The sequence below is a fragment of the Solanum lycopersicum genome, chromosome 2 (assembly GCF_036512215.1).
Source record: "Solanum lycopersicum chromosome 2, SLM_r2.1".
Lineage (NCBI taxonomy): Eukaryota > Viridiplantae > Streptophyta > Magnoliopsida > Solanales > Solanaceae > Solanum > Solanum lycopersicum.
This window is the reverse complement of record NC_090801.1, coordinates 55983285-56007298: the sequence shown is the minus strand read 5'-3', so window position 1 is coordinate 56007298 and position 24014 is coordinate 55983285. Positions and strand designations below refer to the sequence as shown.

Genomic DNA, 24014 nt, shown 5'->3' with positions numbered 1-24014 from the left:
TAATTTTTTTTACCTCACAGATTAAAGGAATGCACATCATGCATTAAAACAACAATATATTGATGGTAATTTAGAAATCAAACTCCTACTAGTATGTACGCAAATCTTATCATATACTATATGAAGTCTTTTTTGTATAATCTCCCAGATAGAGGTACAAATTCCTTTTGCAAAATTAGGCCTTATATGACCAGGCAACAGTATATAATATGTATGCCACCTTTCAACTAAATGAGTAACTACAAATTAAATCAGCGTTTGAACATGTCATTTTACGCTGATTCCATCTCATTATTCTGTATCATGAGATGTGATACCATATTCTCCAAAAATCATTATATGAAATCACATGGTGATACCATATCATAATTTGAGATGTTTTAAATACAAAAATTGATCAACGAGTTTATATTTTGTTAAAACAACTCCACATTTATAACTACTAACCATTTATTTCACATGTAAATAAAATTTATGATCACATCATTACTGTTTTAAATTTATTATTCTCACCGACATAAAATTTATTATTCTCACTAACATATATAATCACTTTAACTCACACTTCATGATTGTTGAGTAATAAAATCTTGAAGAGCCTGTGAAAGGTGTTTCATTTTTACTCAAATATATTGATGAAACAATTACTTAAGTGGACAACAAATAACTGTCATAATTTATTATACGATTTTATGATTATTTATTGATTTGATAATATTAAATAAACAATTGGGGATATTTTAATAGTTTTATAACTTATGGAAATTTTATGTTTATAAGAAAATAAACAACACCAAAATTTCATATCACGTGTCTCGTCTCATGATTTCATATCATAGTACAATATTATGATACCATATCGCATAGCCAAACGGGCCCTAAAATTTGTGATACTTATCACTTGCCAGCAGCCTGATGTACAAACAACAGATTAGTTTCTGGAAAAAAAATCAGGGGTAAAAAAAGGATAATGATCCTGAGATATTCCATGAGGATTATTTTCTATCCTGTTTATGATAATAGGTACTTTTATTGTCCCATATAGAGGGTGGGCTAAAATCATCCAAGATAGAGCTTTCTTGCATGATATTGCAGGAGACAAAGTCGTCCTTTCTACTAATCGAATCCTCAGTTCAGGGGCCTTAATTCGTCAACATGTTATGAAGCCCGGTCTCGGTGTAGGATCAGCTCAACATCAGCCTCAGTACCATCAAATTTCATCACCTGTTCACACAAAGACGCTCAATCAGCAAAGAAAATAATGTCTGATAGGACTCAAGTGTCATGGATATCACGAAGACTAATAGCTGAAAATCCAGTCTTAAACGTTAACTACAATTAGTGGCGAATCGTTGTTTACATATTTAACATTGGTGTGTATCTATCAAAGCAAGTAGAAAGTAGTCAAACAGGTCGTTTATCACCAAACAACTATGCGGAAGTAATTGGTATAATGAAATTACTGCAGGAAAGTCAATTCTTGGATTGTCTAAGAATTAGACTATTTGATATTTGGTAAGTTACTTAACTGAAAATACTGAAGTTTTAAATGGCAAGTGTTCATTTGGCTTCCCTTCAATGCTCGTAATGCTCTTTCAAGACAACAATCATGGCCAGAAGAAAATTCCTTTAGTCATCCTAAATGACGTTAAGTGAAGTAAATAAAGCCATACAGGCCATTAGACTGCAACAGAAGTTCGCGTCTAAACTACCTCTTTTCAAATGAAAGATAGGAATTAAGGGCAATGCACGTGCTACAATGGTCGGGACAAAGGGACACAATACAACGAGAGTGAGCTAATATACAGAGATAGTATTAGATAATGTAAACAAAGAGGGATGATGAAATTGACTTATAAAAGGCTATGACTCTGTGGACTGGTGGAGATTCATTGGATGGGTAATGGAATGTGTGAAGATGGTTAACTATTACATCATGATAATGGGGATCCTGCCGTTCGGAGCCTTTCAATGCAACAAATGAACTAATAAGACAAGGAGATCCTACGTCCCCTTTTTCTTTTTACTTTGTCCATGGATACCTGAGTAGAAGGTTCAATCATCAACCAAGTAAAGCAGCAGAAATTATTTAAGTTCCATCCTAAATAGTCCAAACAGGGAATCACCCATTTTTCATTTGCAGATGGATGACCTATTACTATCCTCGAGACGATTTGGAGTCTGTCAAGCAACTACACATATGCTTTCAAGATCTCTCAGAAACTTTAAGACTACAAGCAAATAGTACAAAGAGTGTCATTTATATTGGTGGTGTCCCTCAGAAAATTCAGGCTCTTATCTTACCACACCTGGGACACACAAAGGGAGAGTTGCCCTCTTTAAATTGGAATTCCTTTGTCTAGATCTCATTGATCCAATGGCAACCTCTGATTAACAAAATGGTGGCTAGGATTACTTCTTGAATTGCCAAAAAGACTATCTTATGCGGGGAGAGCACAACTTTTCCAAACTGCGTTATTCGGCATACAAACTTACTGGGCAAATATGTTTGTATTACCCTCTAAAGTAATTCAAACAATTGAAGCTATCTCTGGTCAGGTACTAATACTGTAACCAAGAAAGCATTGATAGTTTGTATTCCCAAGTCTATAGGAGGCTGGGGTTGATGAAATTGAAATTTTGGAACAAAGCAGCCTTCAAAGTATGTTGGGATAGAGAACATGATAGAATCCATGTCAGCCTACTTGTATTAAAGTCGACGGGCTACAATACAAAATCAAGAATATGTTTATCACGAAAGAGGTGTCCAAATTCAAGCCCAAAAGAAAGAAGATTGGGCCACACAAAGCCCAATAAAAGAGTGATAAAGTCAAAGTTTCCTAGTTTAAAAACTTCTTTATTTTAAAGTTTTCCTAGTTTAAAAACTTCTCATGTCTAAATTTTCTAGTTTAAAAAGTTTTCATGTTTTCCTAGTTTAAAGTTTACTTAAAAGTAGGATTTAAATCCTATTCTATTTAGAATAGGTTTTCCCTAGGGGTGTGCAAAACCCGAACCGACCGATAATTGAACCGAAAAAATATTATTGGGTTACTGAATTTTTTTTTAAAAAATTATAAGGTTATTAGTTTGATATGGGTATTTATTATTGGGTTATTGAATAAATTGATAACCCAATAAGACGATAATAATTTATTATTTTACCCTCCAAATTATTAAATATTAATAATTTAACATATAATTAGACATTATAACAATATCAAATTATTAGTACTCTACCAACTTCACACTAGGCCACTATTCTAATTTTTACTGTTTACTGAAAACCTAAAGATTAAAGTAAAGGGTTCACAATTATAGTTATTTGATTTTAGTGGACTATTTTGTTTTTGTTTTAGATTGTAATTGTAGGTTGTAGCATTTGCAAGTTTGTAAAGGTCCGCAATTCAATTAACATAAAAAAATTCATACTATGTTTTGGTGGTAACAAGTAATTATAGTCTTCGTATGCAATTTCTCATTATCTTTCTTGTTTCACTATATCAAAACATTTAGAAAAGTGAGAAGCCATATAATATTTTACGAACATTTTCTTATTGGGTAAATCGGAAACCGAATCAATAATGATAGAAAACCGATAAACCAAAAACTGATAAAGAATATCTTATTGATTTATTATTGGGTCAGCATATTTAAAACAAAAAACCGATAACCGAACTGATAATACATAAAACCGAACCAATCGATGCACACCCCTAGTTTTCCATATATATAGGGGTAGACTTTATTTTGAATAGACATGATTAATATTATTTTGAGAGGTTTCTCTTCTTTACACTTTCTGTGTGGTATATATGGATTTATCTTACAACCTTATAAGAACGATTCTTTGAGAGGTAAGATTAATTCTTAATTCCATAACTTTGGTTTCTATTCGTAAATTAAAGAAGGTGATTAGTCTTATATTAATTCTTGTCTCTGATTTCTTCATAATAAGGGTCTAGATCACTTTTGATCTAAGTTCTTGAATTGACTCTATTAGTATCATAATTAGTCTTAATCCGCTAACTTTAAATACTAAGATTAATTAGGTTTCTTAGCACTTTATCTTGAAATTGAAAATTTTCATTCTTTAATTTCACATATTTTTCAATTTCTATTTTGATATTTATAATTTCGCTTCTGCATTATTTTCTTGTGGATTAAATGGGTTCACACATAACATTAAAGGTCAGTTGTTTGTGCAAGCCTATGATGCGGGGACTCTTCATTTTTGCCGATGAACCCGTCTCGACGCGAGCGCGGGTGCGTGTTGGATTCGATTAATCTGATCCGTACACTTTGACCAGAGGCGAGAAAAGATTTGGGAAAAAAGAAATTAGTTCCCGTCGACGTCTTTCGATGGGAGGCGGAGTACTTTTTAAGATGAAGCTTGAAAAAGTTAAAGAGGATGAAGATTGAAAAAGTACATGAAACTTAAAAAAGTACGGAGAAGAAAGAGGAGTTTTTTCTTGAAAAATTACAGGAAGTACAGAGCTTTTTCATCTTTCTTGAAAAAGTAGTTTCTTCAGTTTTTTCTTGAAAAAGAAAACCAGAGACGAAGGGTTTTCTCTAGATCCTTTTAAATATAAAATAAATTATACTTTTAATGTTTATTATATTCCCTCTCTTCTTTCACAATTTTTTTTGAGCAAGGTAAAGTTATATTCCTCAGCAATGTGGGTATGCTGTTAACCATCAAAAAATTTACAGTGCAAGTAATCATAATTACAGAGAGCCTAAGAATTCTATAAGTTGTTCTACCTCATCTATACCCTGCTCTTTACACCAAAGATATAAAGTATTAATGCAGTTTTCTTTTACTTTCTGCATTGGATTAGTGATATTCTCAAAACATCTATTGTTTCTTTCCTTCCAGACTGACCACCATATGCAAGAAGGGACTAGCTCCACCATTTTTTCTGTTTTTTACTACCACCTCTTCTCATCCAGCAGGTTAGAAGATCTGCCGTATGCTCAGGCATCACCAATGGTTTTTGGATGAGATTAAGAAACATATGCCACACCTTAGAAGTCACTCTACAATGGAGGAACAAATGGCTATTTGTTTCCTCCTTTTCCTTGCAAAAGAAGCACCTTGAGACAATCTCAAAACCTCTCTCTTTACGGTTTCTCTTCTTTCACAATTATACTTCTTTTATTTTGTATGCAATTATACCAAAATATGCAAATAATTATTATATATATTTCATAAATATTTTGTGATACTTTATTATCATATATTATTATAAGTGGGAAGCTCCAAAGTAAAAAGTTGTATTACAATTTTGCCTTTTTACTAAATTAAAATTGGATTAATCATTTAATTAATACAAATATTTTAATTACATAATGACAGAATTTAAGTTCTTTAGCCCTTTAATAATTAAATTATTATTTTCTTGATAAATGAGTACATTGATATTATTTTTAATCTTAATCATAACTCTCATAACGGAAGAATTTTAAAAGTTATGAAAAATAAAAATAATTTATCCATCATCATATCATATACCATTCATATATTATATTATTATTATTATTTTATTTTTTATTATCATATTATATAATTGTTATTATATTTTATATTATAAGTGGGTATATGCTTTGTCTAAAGTTGGATTAAGAAAATGTCCTTCAACTTTTTAATTATCATTATCATATTATTATAAATAATAATTAATTATCATATATTATTATAAGTGAGAAGCTCTAACTTTAAAAGTTGAATTACCATTTTGACTCCACTTAATTAAAATAAATTAATTATTTTTTAAGTACTAATAATTAATTACATAAAAATAGAATATGAAGTCCAACAACTACACTTTAATTTTTTAGTTATGACATTATAATTATAATTAATTAGGTTGAATCAAATTAGAGTAGAAAACAATAATGTATGGAAAACTTCGAATTTTGTGAAATTTATCTATCATAAAACAATAATATATGAAACTATTCAAATTTTGTGATTCTTTGAATTTTGAAATTAAAATAAATTTATCTATCATGATTCAATGTGCACCATTAAAAAATTTTGGTATGTGAAAGGACAATCAAATATCACTATAAATACCAGCTACTTGCTTCCTACGTCATCACATCCTTTTCTTTTATCATCTACTATTCTCTTTTCTTCTTCTTAGATTTATGATATGAATACAAGTCGTTAAGAAGCGAACTGAGAGAAGAACAAATAGCTTCATTATGAAATTAAAAGAGAAGTTTTCTTAAAATATAGTTCAATTGTTAAACTTAACAGTATAAGATATGACTTATATATTTCTTTAGATCTTTCTTATGTTAGATTATGATTTTATGTTTTTCTTTTTCATTTTGGGATTACATTATGGTTGTCTAAAATTGATTGGTATGCAACCCATATTTTTTTTGTAATTATGTATTATTTTGCATTGTTATGAAAAGAAAAATTCTTTATTTTCGTGTTTTTATACTTTTAAGTGTTATTTAATTGAAAATTTTCTATTAATACATGATGAGTTTGATAATACTTGAATAGTTTATGCAAAATATGCATAGAAGTAACTTAAATAAATACATAATAGTGATATTCACGTGAAAAGCACGGGTCGAGAACTAGTATATAATAAGAATGTCTTTATAATTATATTTTTATAATATTTAAAATTTTCAGCCGTATCCATGCACCCGTATGCATACTCGGATTCGCACCTCCGAATCTTAAAATTTAGATTTTGCCGAATCCGCTTAAAATTTAGATTTTGCCGAATCCGACCCTCGAATTCGCATCCGTCTCAGATACCCGCACTCGAGTCCGAGCAACTTAGGTGCAAGCACAAGAGCCACAACAGGCAAGTTGAATGGTGAGGAAGCTCTTTGAAAGTAGGTAGAAACTGCACATATGGCCTAGTTCCTACATAACTGGAAGTATGATAAAGTAACTATACTTGCAGTTGATAGGTGACCAAGAGAGGGTAATATGGAAGCCTCTAGGATTTGGTAATGATGTAAGACATAAGACACAGTTCACTTTCCGACTAACCTTACATGGGAGGCTTTTGACTGTGAACAGATTGCTAGCATGGGGAGTGACTATGGATAGAAAATGTGTCTACTGCCGCACTCATGAGGAAACCAGAGATCACCTGCTCTTGCACTGTCAAACTACTAATAGGTTCTGGGATGGTTTAGTCACATGGATGAGAGGATTTATGCGTAGATACACCAATTAGGAACAACATGTACATTGAATCAGTAAACAGGCTAAAGGGAAGTCACATGCAGCTCAGATCTTCAAACCTATATATACTGAATTTGTACAGCCCATATGGATAAAGAGGAACATGCACATGTTTTGGAAGAAGCTGAAGGAGACTACTAAGTTGATTTGGTATTTGCTGTCTTAGGGCAGGCACTAGAGATATTCAGCTGTGTATAAAGCTGGACAATGGAACTTGTACAGACGACTTTGGTGATTAATTGAAACTGTTAGTTACCAAAAAAAAAAAAGAAGTGAAGGCAGTGGTCTCCTTGAGTAATACACCTCATACTTGCCTTTGCCCTCAGAAAATACTGGTCATGACTTCTCAAGTGAAAGTGAGTGAAACAAAGTAACAGGTAAAAAAAAGGGATGTACAGTGGATATTAGATAGTGAATGCACACAATGTGCCTCCCCTATCATCCTACTGACCTTTTTAGCTGGAGAAAAGCGATAGGAGTCATTAAAATATAGTAGTTTATAGAAGAATCATAGTATATAGTTGTCAAAATGTTGATACTTGAGCAATGTGGAGAAACAAGAAGAGAAATAAAGTATAATAATTGAGGATAAATCTAGGACAGAATCAGAGAAACTAAAAGATATAACATAGTACCACCAACTCTAGCAAGAAAAAATTGCCTTGAAGTTAGATGTAGTTTGCATTAAACACTAAAATGCACTAATGATCACAAATTTAGGAAATTAGGATACTGAAATTTGTCCACATAAGAGAACTTATCCATGTAAACTTGAGGAATCAAAGACTGTTGTATCTAATGCCACATTGTCACCTAATTTATAAAATCCAATGGACCAGGGGAGGGATCTTGATTATGTGGGGATAAAAGAGAGTGGAAGGGGGAACTGGTGAATGTTGCTAGTCAAGTGATCACTTGTAAGTTCACTGGAAATTAATCAGCAGTTAACATGGCACCTGAGTGCAGTTTATGCTGATTGTAATCCAGTAGTGAGAAGGGAGCTGTGGACTGAACTTGAAGTTAATAGAAACAGTTTTGAGGGGCCTTGGGTGGTGTGTGGGGATTTCAATATTACTAGGCTTGTCTCAGAGAGATCAATCTGCCATAGAATTTCTAGAGCGATGGCAGAATTTTCAAAGTGCATTAGTAACTTGGAGCTGGTGAATCCTCCTTTATTTGGAGGATCTTTTACATGGAGAAGGGGAAAAATTACAAAGTGCTTCAGGGATTCACAGATTTTTATACTCGGCAGACTGGAGGATGCTTCCCTCTAGGTCAAGCAGACTCTTCTTCCAAGAATAGGGTCTGATCACAACCCTATCCTACTCACATGTGGGGACTGGAATTGGCACAAGATATACTTAAAATTTAAAATTGGTGGCTAGAAGTTGAAGGCTTTAAAGATATAGGAAAGACTGGTGGAATTCTTTTCCTAACACTGGCAGACCTTCTTACATATTAGCCAACAAACTAAAGCTTCTCAAAAAGGAGCTGATCTAATGGAGCAAAAACTATAGGGGCAATTGGAAGCAAAGGAAAGAAAATATCATGCAACAGTTGAGTGCATGGGAAGTCATTCAGGAACAAAGATTTCTAACAGACGATGAACTAGTACAAAAGACCGACCTTGCCATGGATTTTGAGGAGGAATCTAAGAAGGAAGAAATAGCTTGGCGACAAAGATCAAGAATACAATGGTTGAAGAGTGGAGACAAAAATACTAAGTTTTTTCACAGAGTTACTATCAGGGTTTGTATAAAGAAGCATAAGAATGGAGACCTGATCTCATCCTCAAGATACAGCAATTATATCCAATGAAGATCAGAATGGTTACAAAGAAATTTTAAAGAGGAGGAAGTATGGGACAACATCAAATCATGTGCAACTGATAAGGCACCTGGCCCTGATGGTTTCAATATGAACTTTTTTCAAACTTTCTGGGAGGTTATTAAGGGTGACATTATGGGGACAATGCAATATTTCCATGATCATCAAGTCTTCCAAAGAAGTTTGAACGCCAAATATGTAGCCCTTATACCAAAAAGGAAGGGAGCAGAGGAACTAAGGGATCGCAGACCCATTAGCTTGATTTCTGAGATTTACAAGATAATTGCTAAAGTGCTAACTGAGAGAATGAAGAAAGTGATGGACAGCCTAGTGAATAAGTATCAAATGGCCTTTGTTAAAGGGAGACAGATCATGGATGCTGTCTTAATAGCAAATGAATGTGTAGACACCAGGATCAGGGGAGAGGTAGCTAGCTTAATGTGTAAACTAGACATTGAAAAGACGTATGACCATGTGAATTTGGACTATTTGCTAAGTGCTCTGAAAAAATGGGGTTTGGGGATAGGTGGTTGAAGTGGATCAGTTTTTGTATTGAAGCTGTTAGGTTCTCCCTTTTAGTGAATGGAGAACTTGTTGGTTTTTTCCTTCGAAAAGGGGACTCAGACAAGGGGACCCTTTATCCCCTTTCCTGTTTATTTTGGCTATGGAAGGGTTCAGTCGCATGATGAGAATAACACTTCACAACACTTGGCTCAAGGGTTTTAGAATAAGGGAGGGTGGTATGCCATCTGTTATATGCAGATGATACCATTATTTTCTTTGAAGCAATTTTCTTTGAAGCTACCGTTGAACAAGTTACCTATGTTAGAGTCATATTGGTGGTATTTGAAGCTGTTTCTGGCCTAAAGGTGAAATGGAGGAAAAGTAGTATCTTCCCTATCAAAGAGGTAACAAATGTTCAGTCCTTGGCTATTGTGTTGGGGTGTGAAGTGGGCATGTTGCCTACTATGTATTTGGGCATGCCACTAGGCAGGAAATACAAAGAAGTAGAGATATGGGACAACATTGTATAAAGGTATGAAAAGAGACTAGCATGGTGGAGAGCACAATATTTGTCATTTGGGGGAAGAGTCACACTAATAAACTCAGTGTTGGACTCTATGCCTACATATGTGATGTCTTTGTTTCCTATTCCTGCTAGAGTAGTGAACAAGCTAGATAGACTAAGAATAAATTTTTTGTGGAAAGGCAACAAAGAGAGGGGGAGGTGTAATCTGGTTGAATGGGAGGTCACTCAATTAAGAAAATAAAAAGGAGGATTAGGAATAAAGAATCTGGAAATTCAAAACAGAAGCCTTTTGATGAAACGGCTTTGGAGATTCTGTGATGAAGAAACTTCCCTCTGGAAGGAAGTAATTATTCAAAAGTTTGGACAAAACAGTCCTTGGTGCTCAAATGAAGTGAATTGCACTTATGGGACGGGTGTATGGAGGGCTATCAGAGGTCTATGGTCAAAGCTCCAGGAGAATTCTAAATTCAGAGTGGGCAATGGTAACAATGTTAGGTTTTGGAAGGCTAATTGGATAGGAGAAGTACGACTGCAGGAAAAACATCCAGATCTCATGTTACTATCTAGCGACCCTAAAATTTTTGTGTCTGATTGCTGGTCCCCCCAGGGGTGGGATCTAAACTTCAGAAGACACTTAAATGATTGGGAGGTAGAAAGAGTAGTTGACCTGCTAAAAGAAGTGGATACTTTTTGTGGGACAATAATGGAGCCTGATAGACTTAGATGGAGACACAGTTCAGAAGGAAGTTTCACTGTAAATAAGGTATACAAGAGGGAAAATAGCATTATGCAGGAGGAAGAGCTAAAGATATGAAAAAATGTATGGAAGAACAAAGCCCCTACAAAAGTGAAATGTTTCACATGGCTAGTGGTAAGAAAGGCATGTCTTACTCATGAAGTGTTACAAAAGAAGGGGAGAGTTGTGGTGACTAGATGTTTTTTGTGCAATGAGACTAGGGAGACAAACAATCACTTGTTTCTACACTGTAAATTCACTGCCCAATTGTGGAACATGTTTTTTGGTCTCACAAAGACAGTGTGGACAATGCCGGAACATACAGCCGATCTAATGAGTTGTTAGATGAAAAGAGGGGGAAGTAAAAGTCAGAAAAAATGGTGGAGGATAATACCCTCTTGCATATGGTGGTCAGTCTGGAGGGAGAGAAATGGAAGGTGTTTTGAAGACAAAATCAGACCAGTCCATGATGTGAAATGGAACTGCCTGGAGACTTTAATTTTTTGGTGTAAACATAATTGTATAGAGGAAATAGAGGAGTTAGTAGAATTTCTAGGAGCTTTGTAAAGCTAGAGTCTACTTGTTTTGTAACTTGTTCCTGATGGTGGCCAGCATTCCCAATGCTGAAGAATACAACAGTACTAATTCTCAAAATTGTTAAGAAACATAGGGATGCATATGGATCACAGTGTTGGAAGTACCATTTGTCCATTGAATTTTTAATCAGGGCATTTCCGAAAACAAAATAAAGGATCCACCAAGAGGCAGGGAAAATACAAGAAGTTTGTAAGAGTTCATAATGTAGCACCATCCTTAAAGCTTAAAATTATCAATGTTTGAGGTTAGCAGAAGTATGACACAATCTCTTTCTCTTCACAAGTGGGCATAGATCTATATCTAAAACATTATGTTAGCGCTAGCTAAATATGGAGAGTTTATAAGGTTTTCCTTTAGATTTAAATGTACATATTGGTTGGAAGCACAATTTTCTTTGAAGAAAAAAAGAATGTATGCATAAAACTTTCGCTCGCCACTTGTACACGAAATGAAGTTTTATCTTTTCCCAATGTGTTCTTAATATTTTTGTTCAGATTTCATGCATTGTTTTAACTGGTATAGAGTTCCATTCATAAACTGACGCAAGTAATCATTATAATGTCAATGACATTTGTGTACAGACACCGAAGCCCAAGTTAGAACCTTTACAATATAGTAACACAATGTGAGTTCAATGTCTGAAAAGGCTTAAATGATACAGATATCACTTTTTACTGAAATGAGAATCATGTCACAGAAATTTCAAACACGAGATATATAAGAAATATACAGCTTTTGTTTCTGGTGCAAATGTTGGATATAGTCAGCTCAGTCTAAAGAAAATTACTAGTTATGAGGACTTCGCAACAACAAAATAGGAGAAGCAAATTAGATCGCGAAGTAAGTTACATATATAAGGCACTCCCCTTATGAGATCTTCCAAAGTAAATAAAGAAAAAGAGAAGTAGGGAGGCGTTGGTAGGAGTGGACTCCTAACACAACTAAGCAAACATTAAACACTTTTTTTGAACCATTTCACACACTTAAACCAGCATAAACATGAGTGTTGGCAGAAATGAGATTATTGATATCCAGAAGTTAATGTATATCAGAAAAAGGAAAAACAAAGTGAAAAAAGGAATAGATTGAAGACTTCAATATACCTCACCCGGCCCAGCGGTGAAGAAATAAGTGAGATTAATAGCTAAAAATCCAGTCTTTATGATAAAACTGAAATATGATAGATCAACGTTGAATATAGTATGAGGACTAACATGTGTTTATCACCAAAAGTTAGTGAATACAGGCCTTTTAGACTTTAACAAAAGTTAGTGTCTAAACTACCACTTTTCAAGCGTAAGATGGGAATATAGGGCAATGAGCATGCTATAGTGGCCAGGACAAATCTAGGACGGGATCAGAGAAGCTAAAAGATATAACAAAGTACCACCAGCATAAGAAAATAAAATTTCCCTTGAAGTGAGATGTAGTTTTGCATTTAAAATTGAAATACACTAATGATCACAGGTGTAGGAACAAGAAACCTAGGAGATTTTGTCCACATAAGAAAACTTATGTATGTAAAACTTGAGGAATCAAAGATTGCTGTTTATGCATTCCAACTGATCTATTGAATCCATCAAACTAAAATTGTTAAGGAACACATGTACTATTAGTCCATTCGATTTTCAATCAGGGCATTCTGAAAACAAAATAAAGGATCCACCAAGAGACTGGGGGTGGGGAGATTCCTCTTTTATTGAGACAGCTAGACAAAAAAAATAAAAAAACAAGAAGTACAACTTTGTAAGAGTTCATAATGCTAGTACATGTCTTAAAAGCTTCAGAATATTAAACTTTGAGGTTGGCAGAAGTGTAACACAATCTCTTATTCTGCACAAATGGACATTATTCTATGTATCTAAAACATTATGTCAGCGCTACATATATTGCTGCTTGAAAGCGAGGTTTATTCACCTATTTTAATCTTAGGAGAAAGTTCACTTCTTAGCCACTAAATATGTAGACACTAGCGAAACTTTTGTTTGAAACTTTTCAAAGGATAGCTTCAAAGATGACACTCTAAAGAACAATGGGTAGCTCAATAAGAACATGGAAACAACCAACTTCACATGAGCACAAGGAAACAGTAAATTGTAGCTACCACTAATATTTTGCTAGTGGTAGAAATAATCACTTTGTTTCTTTAACAGATAAGGATTCTCCTTTCGACACACTGAACAGAAAGATAGAGACGCCTTTGCCAGAAACATTAGATCATTATCCAACATCCATATTATAGTCGGAATAAAGCAAGCAACTTTGTCAACAAAATCAAGAGATTAGAGAGCTTTCGGAGAACCTTGGACTTAATTATGATGACTATTGTTGGGGAGAAATCCACTGAAGAGGGAAAGGAGGAAGAAATGAAGACATCAAAGTAGTGCTAGATAGCGGAGAGGATGATTACCATATTTTACTAGAATTAAGATTGGTGACATATAGCTATTATGTCTTTTCTTTAGAATTCCATACTTATTATGAAAACAAATTATAGTCTTTGAAAAATTATCATCCTATGCTCTATGAACATTTTCAGAAAATCAAAAAGAGCTACCAATTATCATCCTATGCTCTATGAACATTTTCAGAAAATCAAAACAGCTATCAATTCTACTAAACTTACTATTTTTAATTTTTTTTTAAACTGTAACATTTAAACTTACTATTTAATTCATTTAATTTTTGATAGATTTTTTATAAGTTAACAAATTCTCTTTATACTACACTTAATGTTATAGACTTAACCAAACAATGATATGCTTCTCTTCAACCAAAGAGTGTCATTATCTACTGAAGAAAATCTAATTGTAACAATCTTACAACTGATATATTTGCATTTTGAAATTTTCAGTTCAAATGTCATGATTTGAATAAATGAGCTAAGTGAAGAATAAAAAAATGACGAATAGAATTATAGCACCTGGAATATGAGATTAAATTGGAGTTAATGAAGCTGGAGGGATGTGATTGCACGTGAGCATCCTATAACTAAGTTCCGGAGAGAGAAAGAAGGGCATTGATTAATTGGTATTTATTTTATTAAGAATTGGTAAACAAATCAATTGGTATTTTCCTCACCTTCCTCAATTCTCTCTAAACTCTTCTTCGTCTTCTATCCCTATATTCTCCTCTTTCTTCTTCTATTACAGTTACAATTTTACCCAATTTATGGAGATTCCGAGATTCAGTTAATTCCATTTCGCATTAGTAGTTTCTATCTGTAATAGAATTCAGTTATGCTTAATATAAACCCGAGAAAATTCCCCAAAAACTGTTCAGTTTGATTTGTTTAGTTTAAATTCTGGGTTGAATTAGTTCGATCATAACAAACTGCCATCAAAGCACAAGTTCAAAACCCAAAATAAAAACCAAAGGGAAAACTGAAAACAACAGAAACTATCCAGATTGTGAAAAGAATAAAATTGAAACTTCAACTCAAAAACTTAGGTTTTTCCATACTTCACTCTATTAATAAAGAGAGCAGTTGCATAACTATTTCAGACTGAAGTGAGACGAGTCTAAAAGAAACAAGAAAAAAAGTCGAGCAGCAAAGGTTCAAGCAATCACATGTATAGACCTTTTAACAAAATGAGCCTTGAATATGGAATTGGTCAACACACAGTGGGAAGATGGCTCATTCATATGGTTTAAGGGAGATAATCAAGAGGCTGCTTCAAGGATAGACAGATTTCTTTTATCTTCTGAACGGGATAGATTCTTTAGTAACATAAAAGAAGTGCCTTTGCAAAGGCTGGTTTCTGATCATGTGCCGATTGAACTTCAATGTGGTAGCTGGGAGGTCCCAAAATCTTATTTCAACTTCCAGAATTGGTGGTTGACAAAAGAAGGTTTTGTGGACAAAGTTAGTGACTGGTGGAATTCTTTGGAGTTCTCGGGGAGACCTGATTACATCTTAGCCCTCAAAGGGAAGCTCAAGGAATGGAGTAGGTGTGATCAAGGGAATCTGAAACTTCAAAAGTCAAGATTGCTTAACCAAATGGCAAATCAACTCAATTCTGGACTCAAGGATCCTGACAGAAGAGGAAGCTGCTAAAAAAAATTTTATATTTGGAATTGGAAGAAGTTCTAAAAAATGAGGAGAGTGTATGGAGACTGAAATCAAGGGCACTATGGTTCAAGGAGGGTGATAAAAACACCAAGGTTTTTCATCAATCAGCAAATGCTCATAAGAGATACAACCATATTGGCAAACTAGATGTGCAAGGGGAGAATATTGTGGAACCAGCAAGAATAAAAGAAGATATAGTCAAAGTATATACTAAGCTTTAAATAGAGGAGGTAGAATGGAGGCCTACTGTAAACATCAACAACTGTCCTAGAATTAAAGAAGCTGAAAAGGAAGTTTTTCAGGGAGAATTTGAAGAACAAGAAGTTTATACTGTCTTAAGATGTGTGCAGCAGACAAAGACCCAGGCCCAGACGGTTATCCTATGGGATTTTACATCAAATGTTGGGAGGTTCTGAAGCATAATGTCATGCAAGATTTTCACAACTTCCATTCTAAAGAGATGTTTGTAAAACATTTCAATGCTACCTATATATAGCCCTGATACCCAAGAAGAAAGGGGCAAAAGAGTTGAAAGATTTCAGACCAATAGTCTAGTAGGGAGTTTCTACAAATTGGTCTCCAAAGTCTTGACAGAAAAGTTGAAGAGGGTGGTGGATACATTAAACCTGACATTCTATGTTAACTTGATATTGAGAAAGCCTATGATCCTGTCAATTCGGAATTTATCTTGCAAGTTCTTAAGGAAATGGGTTTTGGTTCTAAATGGGTCAAATGGGAGAAGTTCTGTATCTCAACACTGAAGTTCTCCATTCTTGTTAATGGTGGCCCTGAAGGTTTTTTCAATGCTCAGCTAGGGATCAGACAAGGGGACCCCATGTCCGCACTCTTGTTCATTTTAGCCATGGAAGGTCTTAACATCATGGTAAAGGTGGTCAATACAAATGGATGGATCAAAGGTTTTGAAGTGGGCAGAAAATATAATCGAAGAACGGAAATCACTCAGCTTCAGTACGCTGATGACACTTGAATATTTTGTGGTGAAGTAGAGGAACAGGTGAAGAACTTGAGAGTGATAATAGATTTGTTTGAGGCCATCTCAGGCTTTCACATCAACCGAAGGAAGAGCCACATTTATCCCATCAATCAGTCATATGGAGCTGCTGGTTATAATCCTAGGTGGTAAAGTGGGTAACCAACAGTATACTTAAGGTATGCTTTGGGAGCAAAATCTAAATCCAAAGGAATTTGGAACCAGTATTGGAGAAGTGCGAGAGGAATTGACAAGATGGAAATCTCAGTATTTGTCCCTTGGAGATAGACTCACTCTGATTAATGTTGTCTTGGATGCTTCGCCTACTTATATGTTTTCCCTATCCCCAATCCCTCCCAGAGTCATTCATAGGCTGGACAAGATCAAGATATCTTTCCTTTGGCAAGGGAATAAGGGTAAAAAGCTTTACACCTAGTCAAGTAGAAGGAAATCATCAGAAACAAGATACTAGGGGGACTTGGCATCAGGAATTTGACGCATCATAGAAAAATGTTGAAGCTTAAATGGCTCTGGAGATAATCACAAGCATCTCAAACACTATGGAGCAGAGTCATAAAGAGCAAGTACAGGGAAGAGGACAGTTGGGTCTCAAAGGAGGTCAATACTCCATACGGAATCAATCTTTGGAGGACTTCCAAAAGCCACTGCCTTTTCTCAAAAATCACTCTCACATCACAGTGGTTAATGGGAACACGACTAGGTTTTGAAAAGACAAATGAATCGAGAAAAGGAGCTTTAAAGACATGTTCCAAGATATATTTTTATAGCCTTAGACCAACATAAATCAATTGCTGAGATGTGGACACAACAACAGTGGGACCTCAGATTTAAAATAATGTTGAATGATTGCGAGATACCTAGACTTGTGGAATTGTTTAACCAGTTGGAGGATTTTCAAGGGTTACAAGAAGGTGCAGAGTACCATGGTGGAGTGGACATGTAAGTAGAAGCATATAAGGTCAACTCAGGGTATAGGATTTTGAACCAGGTAGGCCACATATTACTAACTGGCCTTGGAAGCATATTTGGAAGACTAAGATACCTTACGAAGTATCTTGTTTCACCTGGCTTCCAGCTAAAGAAGCAGTTTTGACACATGAAAATTTGATCAAAAGGAATATTGATCTCTGCTCTAGATGTTTTCTTTCCGAAAATGAAGCTGAGACCCTTTGTTCCTAGACTGCAGTATTACAGATCAACTATGGAAGATTTTCATCAATCTTAGAGGCATAGCCTAGACAATGCCTAGCAAGATTGCTGACACTCTTTTTTGCTGGGAGGAAGCAGGAGCGGGTGCAGGAAACAGAGAGAGACAGAGGATCATCTCATCATGTATTTGGTGGACTATTTGGAAGAAAAGAAATGACAGATGTCTTGTGGAAGGAGGATTTTAGTACAGAATATTAAGCTAAAATGCATTTTGCTTTTTTTTTTTTGGTGCACTAAATTGTATTCTAGTGTCACTGAATCAATCCTAGATGTCTTAGGAACCACTTAGTTTTGGTTTCATATCTGGTATATTTTGTATCTATTCCAGTTGTAAATTGGTTTTTTCAGTACTACCTAAGTACTAGCTTTAATACAAAGTTACCTTACTCAAAACAGAAAAACTTCCAAAGAAAACAACAACAATACTCAAAAGGAAAGTTATTCAGAGAAGGGTTGCAAGAAGAAAAAATGACAATGAATTATCAAGATGCAAAGCAAAACGAAGCAACAGATTATAGAAACACATAGAAGAATAACAAAACCACGGAATGACTAAATCCTACTACTAATAAGTAGACGATGATCTTTTTCCAGTCCATGTTGTTAATGTTTTAGCCAAATAAATACAACACCTTATAGTTCTCTTGTTGCAGCTTTATAGTGATCTTTGCTCTAGTTTGATTATACTTGTCAATGCATCCACTAATTTATTTTGGAGAAACGGATGGGTTTATACTGTAGGGCAGCATAGTGTGGCAATTGTTTTTAATGGTATCCTTTGTTTTGTTCTTGCTTAGTTTTTGTTCAGTTGTTTCCTTATTGTCTTCTATTCCACTTGTGCCTCTGCTAGGAAAACTGAGAGAGTTCGTTTTTCTACTATTGGGTAGGTTGTTCTCAGAGTTGCTCATCGGAAGTATGGTAGCTGATATATTGAGCTGTGAGGCCATAACATGGTGGGTTTGACTATGGATTACATATAGAGGAGAAAGTACTGGTATGAATTTCAAATTTGGGGCTAGTAGCCATGTGAGACTCGTTATTTCGGAGTTTGGTAGGACTCTAGCGTGTGTGGAAACTCAGTCATTTTCAGTACGGTGGAATAAGGTTTTGGACAATTTGAATATGGAAGTTGAGACAATATTGAATGGATAGACTAATGAAGCAACTTCAGAGCAGGAAGGTGTTTTGATGTGTGTTCCTGGTATGGATGGTTAGACTAGATTGTACACACAAAGAGGTCCAAGTCAGCACCTTAACAAAACAATAGTATAAATATCAACAGAGAACACAATGTGAGCTCAATGTCTGAAAAGGCTTAAATGAGTCAGGTATTCATTTTTTTCCTGAAATTACAGAAATTTCAGACACGGGATATATAAGAAATTCTCAGCTTTTTCTTCTGGTGTAAATGTTGGATACAGGCAGCTCAGTCTATCGAGAAATTCATAGTTATGAGGACCTAGCTATCACAAAGTAGGAGAAGAAAATTGGATGGCGAAGTAAGTTACATATATAAGGCACTACCCTTTTTGAGATCTTTAAAAGTAAATAAAGAAAATGGAGGGGTAGGAGGGGTGGGGAGGACTGGACTCCTAACACAACTAAACAGACAGTATACATTTATTCTTTTTTTTTTGGGAGCATCCCACACATTTAAACCAGCATAAACATGAGTGTTGATAGCGAAAAGATTATTGATGTCACAAAGTCAATATACATAAGAAAAAGAAAAACCGAGTGAAAAAGGGAATAGATCTGGTTAGCTGAAAATCTGAACTTTATGATTTTTGAGAGGGCACTGAACGGTAACTATAATTAGTGGAAAATTATTGTTTACATATATCACAGGTGTCTATCTATAAAGCAAGTACAAAGTAGAAGTTAAACAAGTGGTTTATCACCAAATAACTATGCAGAAGTATCGGCATATGAAATTATTGAAGGAAAATCATTCATACAATTCTTGGATTATGTAAGAATTAGACCACTTGATATTTAGTATGCTACTTGACTGAAAAGATTGAAACCTTAAATGGCTGGTGTTCATTTGGATTCCCTTCAATGCTTATATCGCTCTGTCAAGACAATGGCCAGAAAGAAATTCCTTTAGTCATCCTAAATGATTATAAGTGCAGTGAATACAGGCCATTAGACTTAAACAGAAGTTTATGGCTAAACTACCTCTTTTCAAATGTAAGATAGGAATATAGGGAAATGAGACTGAATCAGAAGAGCTAACATTGAAATACACTAATGATCACAAGTGTAGAAACCTGGAACCAAGGAGACTGAAATTTGTTCACATAAGAAAACTTATCCATGTGAAATCGAGGAATCAAAGACTACTGTATGTATGTTAACAGATAATTTAAATCCCACGGAAAAAATTGTCAAGGAACCTAGGGATGCATATGGATCACAGTGTTGGAGGTACCATCAGTACATTGGATTTTCAATCAGGGCATTTCGAAAAATAAAATAAAAGGATTCACCAAGAGAAAGGCGAAAGAAAAGGGGAGAGATTTCCTCTTTTAATGAGACAGTGAGACAAAACAACAAGAAGTACAGCTTCATAAGAGTTCATAATGCCAGCACCATTTCTTATAAGCTGAAAAATATCGAAGTCCGAGGTTGACAGAAGTTTGAGGTTAGCGCTACATATGTTGCTGCTAGAACAACAACAACTACCCAGTGTAAATCCCACAAGTGGGGTCTAAATTATTCACCTATTTTGATCTTAGGAGAAAGTTCACTTCTTAGACCATAAATTTGTAGACACTAGCCTTTTAAAGGATAGATACAAATGACACTCTAAAGAACAAAAGGCAGCCCAAAAAGAACATTGAAACAATCAACTTCACATGAGCACAAGGAAACAGTAAACTGTGGCTACCACTAATATTTTGCTAGTAGTAAAAATAATCTCTTGTTTCTTTAACAGAAAACGGTTTCCTTTCAACACACTAAACAGAAAGACAAAAACACCTTTTCCAGAAACATTAGATCATCATCCAACATCCATATTGTTGTCGGAATAAAGCAAGCCACTTCGTCAGCGATAATCAAGAGATTAGAGAGCTTGCAGAGAACCTTGGAGTTAATTATTATGCTTATGGTTGGGGGAGAAATTTACCTGGAGGGGAAATGGAGTCCGACCACAACAACCTAATTGATTATCTTCATGCATAAGAATACTAGATTACCTAGTAGAAAAGATTGAAAAATCATCAAAAACAACCCTTATTTCTTTTCTATTGCAATTTCTGGATTATTATATGATGATATTTGAACTTTCCTTATATAGAAAAGAAATAAAAAGAGATAGACCTTCTTAAAATCTTCACTGCACTATGACCGGTCAGAACTTGTCTTTGATTGGAATTTCAATTGAAAATATGTTAGGCCGGTTCCTCATGTGCCCTAAGAACATTTTCAGAAAATCAGAACAGCTACCAATTCTAATAAAACCAACTTTAATTCATTTAACTTTGATAGGTTTTTCTTAAGTTAACACATTCTCTTAATACTACACTTAACATTGTAGACTTAACCAGACAAGGATATGCTTCTCTTCAACCAAAGATTGTTATTAACTACTGGAAAAATCTAATTATAACTATCTTACAACTGATAATTGCACTTTGAAATTTTCAGTTCTCTGTAACAATTCGGTGAAGGAACTCAACTGTCAACAAAGTACAAGTTTAAACCCCCAAAATATAAACCAAAAGCCAAACTCAAAACAAAATGAGATTAATTCCGTTAGTGAAAAATACAAAATGGAATTTTTCAACTCAAAATTTCAGCGTATTTCATATTTCACTCAGAAAGTCAAAAAACCAATTGCATAACTACTTCACAGTGAGGAAAGCCATGTCTAGAAGAAACAATAACAAAAGTCGAGCAGCAATGGTTCAGGCAATGCATAGCCCTTTAAACAAAATTAGCCTTGATTGACTTCCAAGGCAAAAAACAACAACATACCTAATGTAATTCCACAAGTGGGTCTGAGAAGGGTAAGATGTACAAAGACCTTAACACAATCTGTGTGGGGTAGATGGGTTGTTTCCAATGGACCTTCAGCTTAGAAGGGAGGTTACCCAGAGAAAGATTGCAAGAAGAATAAAAAAAGACAACAACATATCAAGATACAAAGAAAAATGAAGCAGCAGATAATAGAAATACATAGAAGAATAAGAAACTGCGATTGCTAAATTCTACTAATAATAAGGAGAAGAGGATATGAGACAAGCCCCTTGCCTCTCCCACCTAACAGATGACCACAATTGCTACCTACTGATAAGTTCTAAGTTTTCTTCAAATGAAAGAGTGATTGAGTAATTAATTCTAAAACTAGACTTTTTTTTTTAAGTCAAGAATTTAATCGAACATTTTGGAGTGCAATAACAATGTTTTGTTTTTCAATTAAGAGAGGAATCCCAGGATTGTAGCCTCAGTATGACGTAACTAGTTCACGAACACAAGTATCTTGCTCAAATACATAGGATCAATGAAAATGATCCAATTGATAGTTACTTATCACAATTTTCCAACTCTACGAAGCTAATCCCAAAAGTTCTTCCAAACCCAAGGAAAAATATCAAGACCCAGTTGATAGATTCAAGTAGGAATCTCCCAATTCCTACATTTACCAGTAGGGAAAATGTTCAATTCATTAATCAAGCACAACCGATTCCTCAATATAATCGATTCCTTACTACTCATTAAAAACTCAATACAATTTCCATTATTTCAAGCAAGAAATGCATAGGTAGGGCCTCATCTAGTGCTTGCAACCACCAAATTAATCACAAAGAAGAATCTAACAAGTAGATAATCACATCTCAAGTAATAATAAGCAAGATAAACTAGTATTCAATCATACAAAACCCATAAGAGTCAACAACCCCAGACAATGGCCTTAGCTACTCATGCAAGAGAAAGAAAATACAAGATTAAATGCAATAATAAACATAGTTAAAGATTGAAAAAGTAGAAAGATGCAAACTTAATGGTGAAATTCTCTAAATCCTTTCCAATTTAGCTATAGATAAACATCTCCAAGAATTCAAAGATCAAAAAGCTCCCCAATGAAATGACCTACTTCCTCTTTATATATGTCAGAAAGGTCATTCTCACTAACCATCACCATGTTAAAAAGCCCTGAGATTTGGCAACACATTGTTTTAGACTAGATTACAATTTCACATTGATTAGAAATAGTCAGATGATTTACAAAATGAATTCAATACAATCTCTTTAGAATTGTTAGGTTTTGATGTCATATTTTTACTCAAAATTAATAAAGTTTTTTTTAAAGATATCTGATTAATTAAATATAAAACTAGATAGAAAATCGTCTCGTAAATTATTCATGTATATTTTCTTCTTCATAAATGGTTGGATCTTGTAGTGTCAATATTCAAATATAGATTAATTGTGTAAGATTGATTTTCTACTTCAAAATTTTGGATCGTGATATATTTAATATTAAAGCTCAAAGTTTTAGTGTGTCATATAAACTCATGAAGTTGTGTACATAAAAATCTCTATTACCAATGTTTGTATACCACAATAATTTGAAGGCAAAATAAATTTATGAAGTCATTCACTCAAATTTATTTTAATTTTTTTATTAAAGCTTAAAAATGTATAAGGTCAAACACTTATATTGTTTTTTTCTTTTTTGTGATGGCACAAAAATAATTCTTCTATTAAGCAAAGTGTCTTGGTTGTACCAAAGGTAACTCCTAATTGACTACCTAGTATGAAAATGAATAAGAAGCTTCAATTATTCAAATCAGAAAGCAAATTGGGCCATTGAAAGCTTAGTATGTAAAAATTAAAATGATATTAGAAAAAGATTACTATACTGTTTCAAAATTAAAATAATAAAAATTTATAACATTAAAATACTATGATATGCCACTTTCTCCTTAAAAAAGTCATTTAGAATATGTATTGAGTAGTAAAAACAATCTAGATACATAAATAAAATAAATATCTATAAATTTATAAAACATGACTAAAAAAGATTAGCATGAAAGGGGAAAGTAAACAAAATTTTCAATGACGAGAACGGAAAACACACACATATAAGTAACAAGATCATAAAGAGATTCAATAGAAGAGGTACACAAATCAAACTACTAAATTGATTATGGTAAAATTTGATAGTAAAAAATTAAAATTTAATCAAAGCTTAATAACGGTGTAAACCATTAAACATAAATATCTGAAATATCAATTAACCGTTAACATGAAATGTCATTTTTAACAAAGATTCGCGTTAACAGCAACTACTCTCCT

General features: G+C 34.1%; 2 long non-coding RNA genes across 2 annotated transcripts; one reads left to right on the top strand and one right to left on the bottom strand.

Moving 5' to 3' along the window:
- Positions 1 to 765: 765 nt before the first annotated feature.
- On the bottom strand, positions 766 to 22959 carry LOC101258220 (uncharacterized). Its single transcript, XR_740113.4, has 4 exons — positions 22714 to 22959; positions 21033 to 21125; positions 20839 to 20908; positions 766 to 1224 (listed from the first exon to the last, which is right to left on the bottom strand). It is a non-coding gene; the product is annotated as an uncharacterized lncRNA (long non-coding RNA).
- Positions 3758 to 5249, top strand: LOC138341786 (uncharacterized). The gene is made up of 2 exons (XR_011214729.1): positions 3758 to 3854; positions 4877 to 5249. It is a non-coding gene; the product is annotated as an uncharacterized lncRNA (long non-coding RNA).
- Positions 22960 to 24014: the final 1055 nt, after the last annotated feature.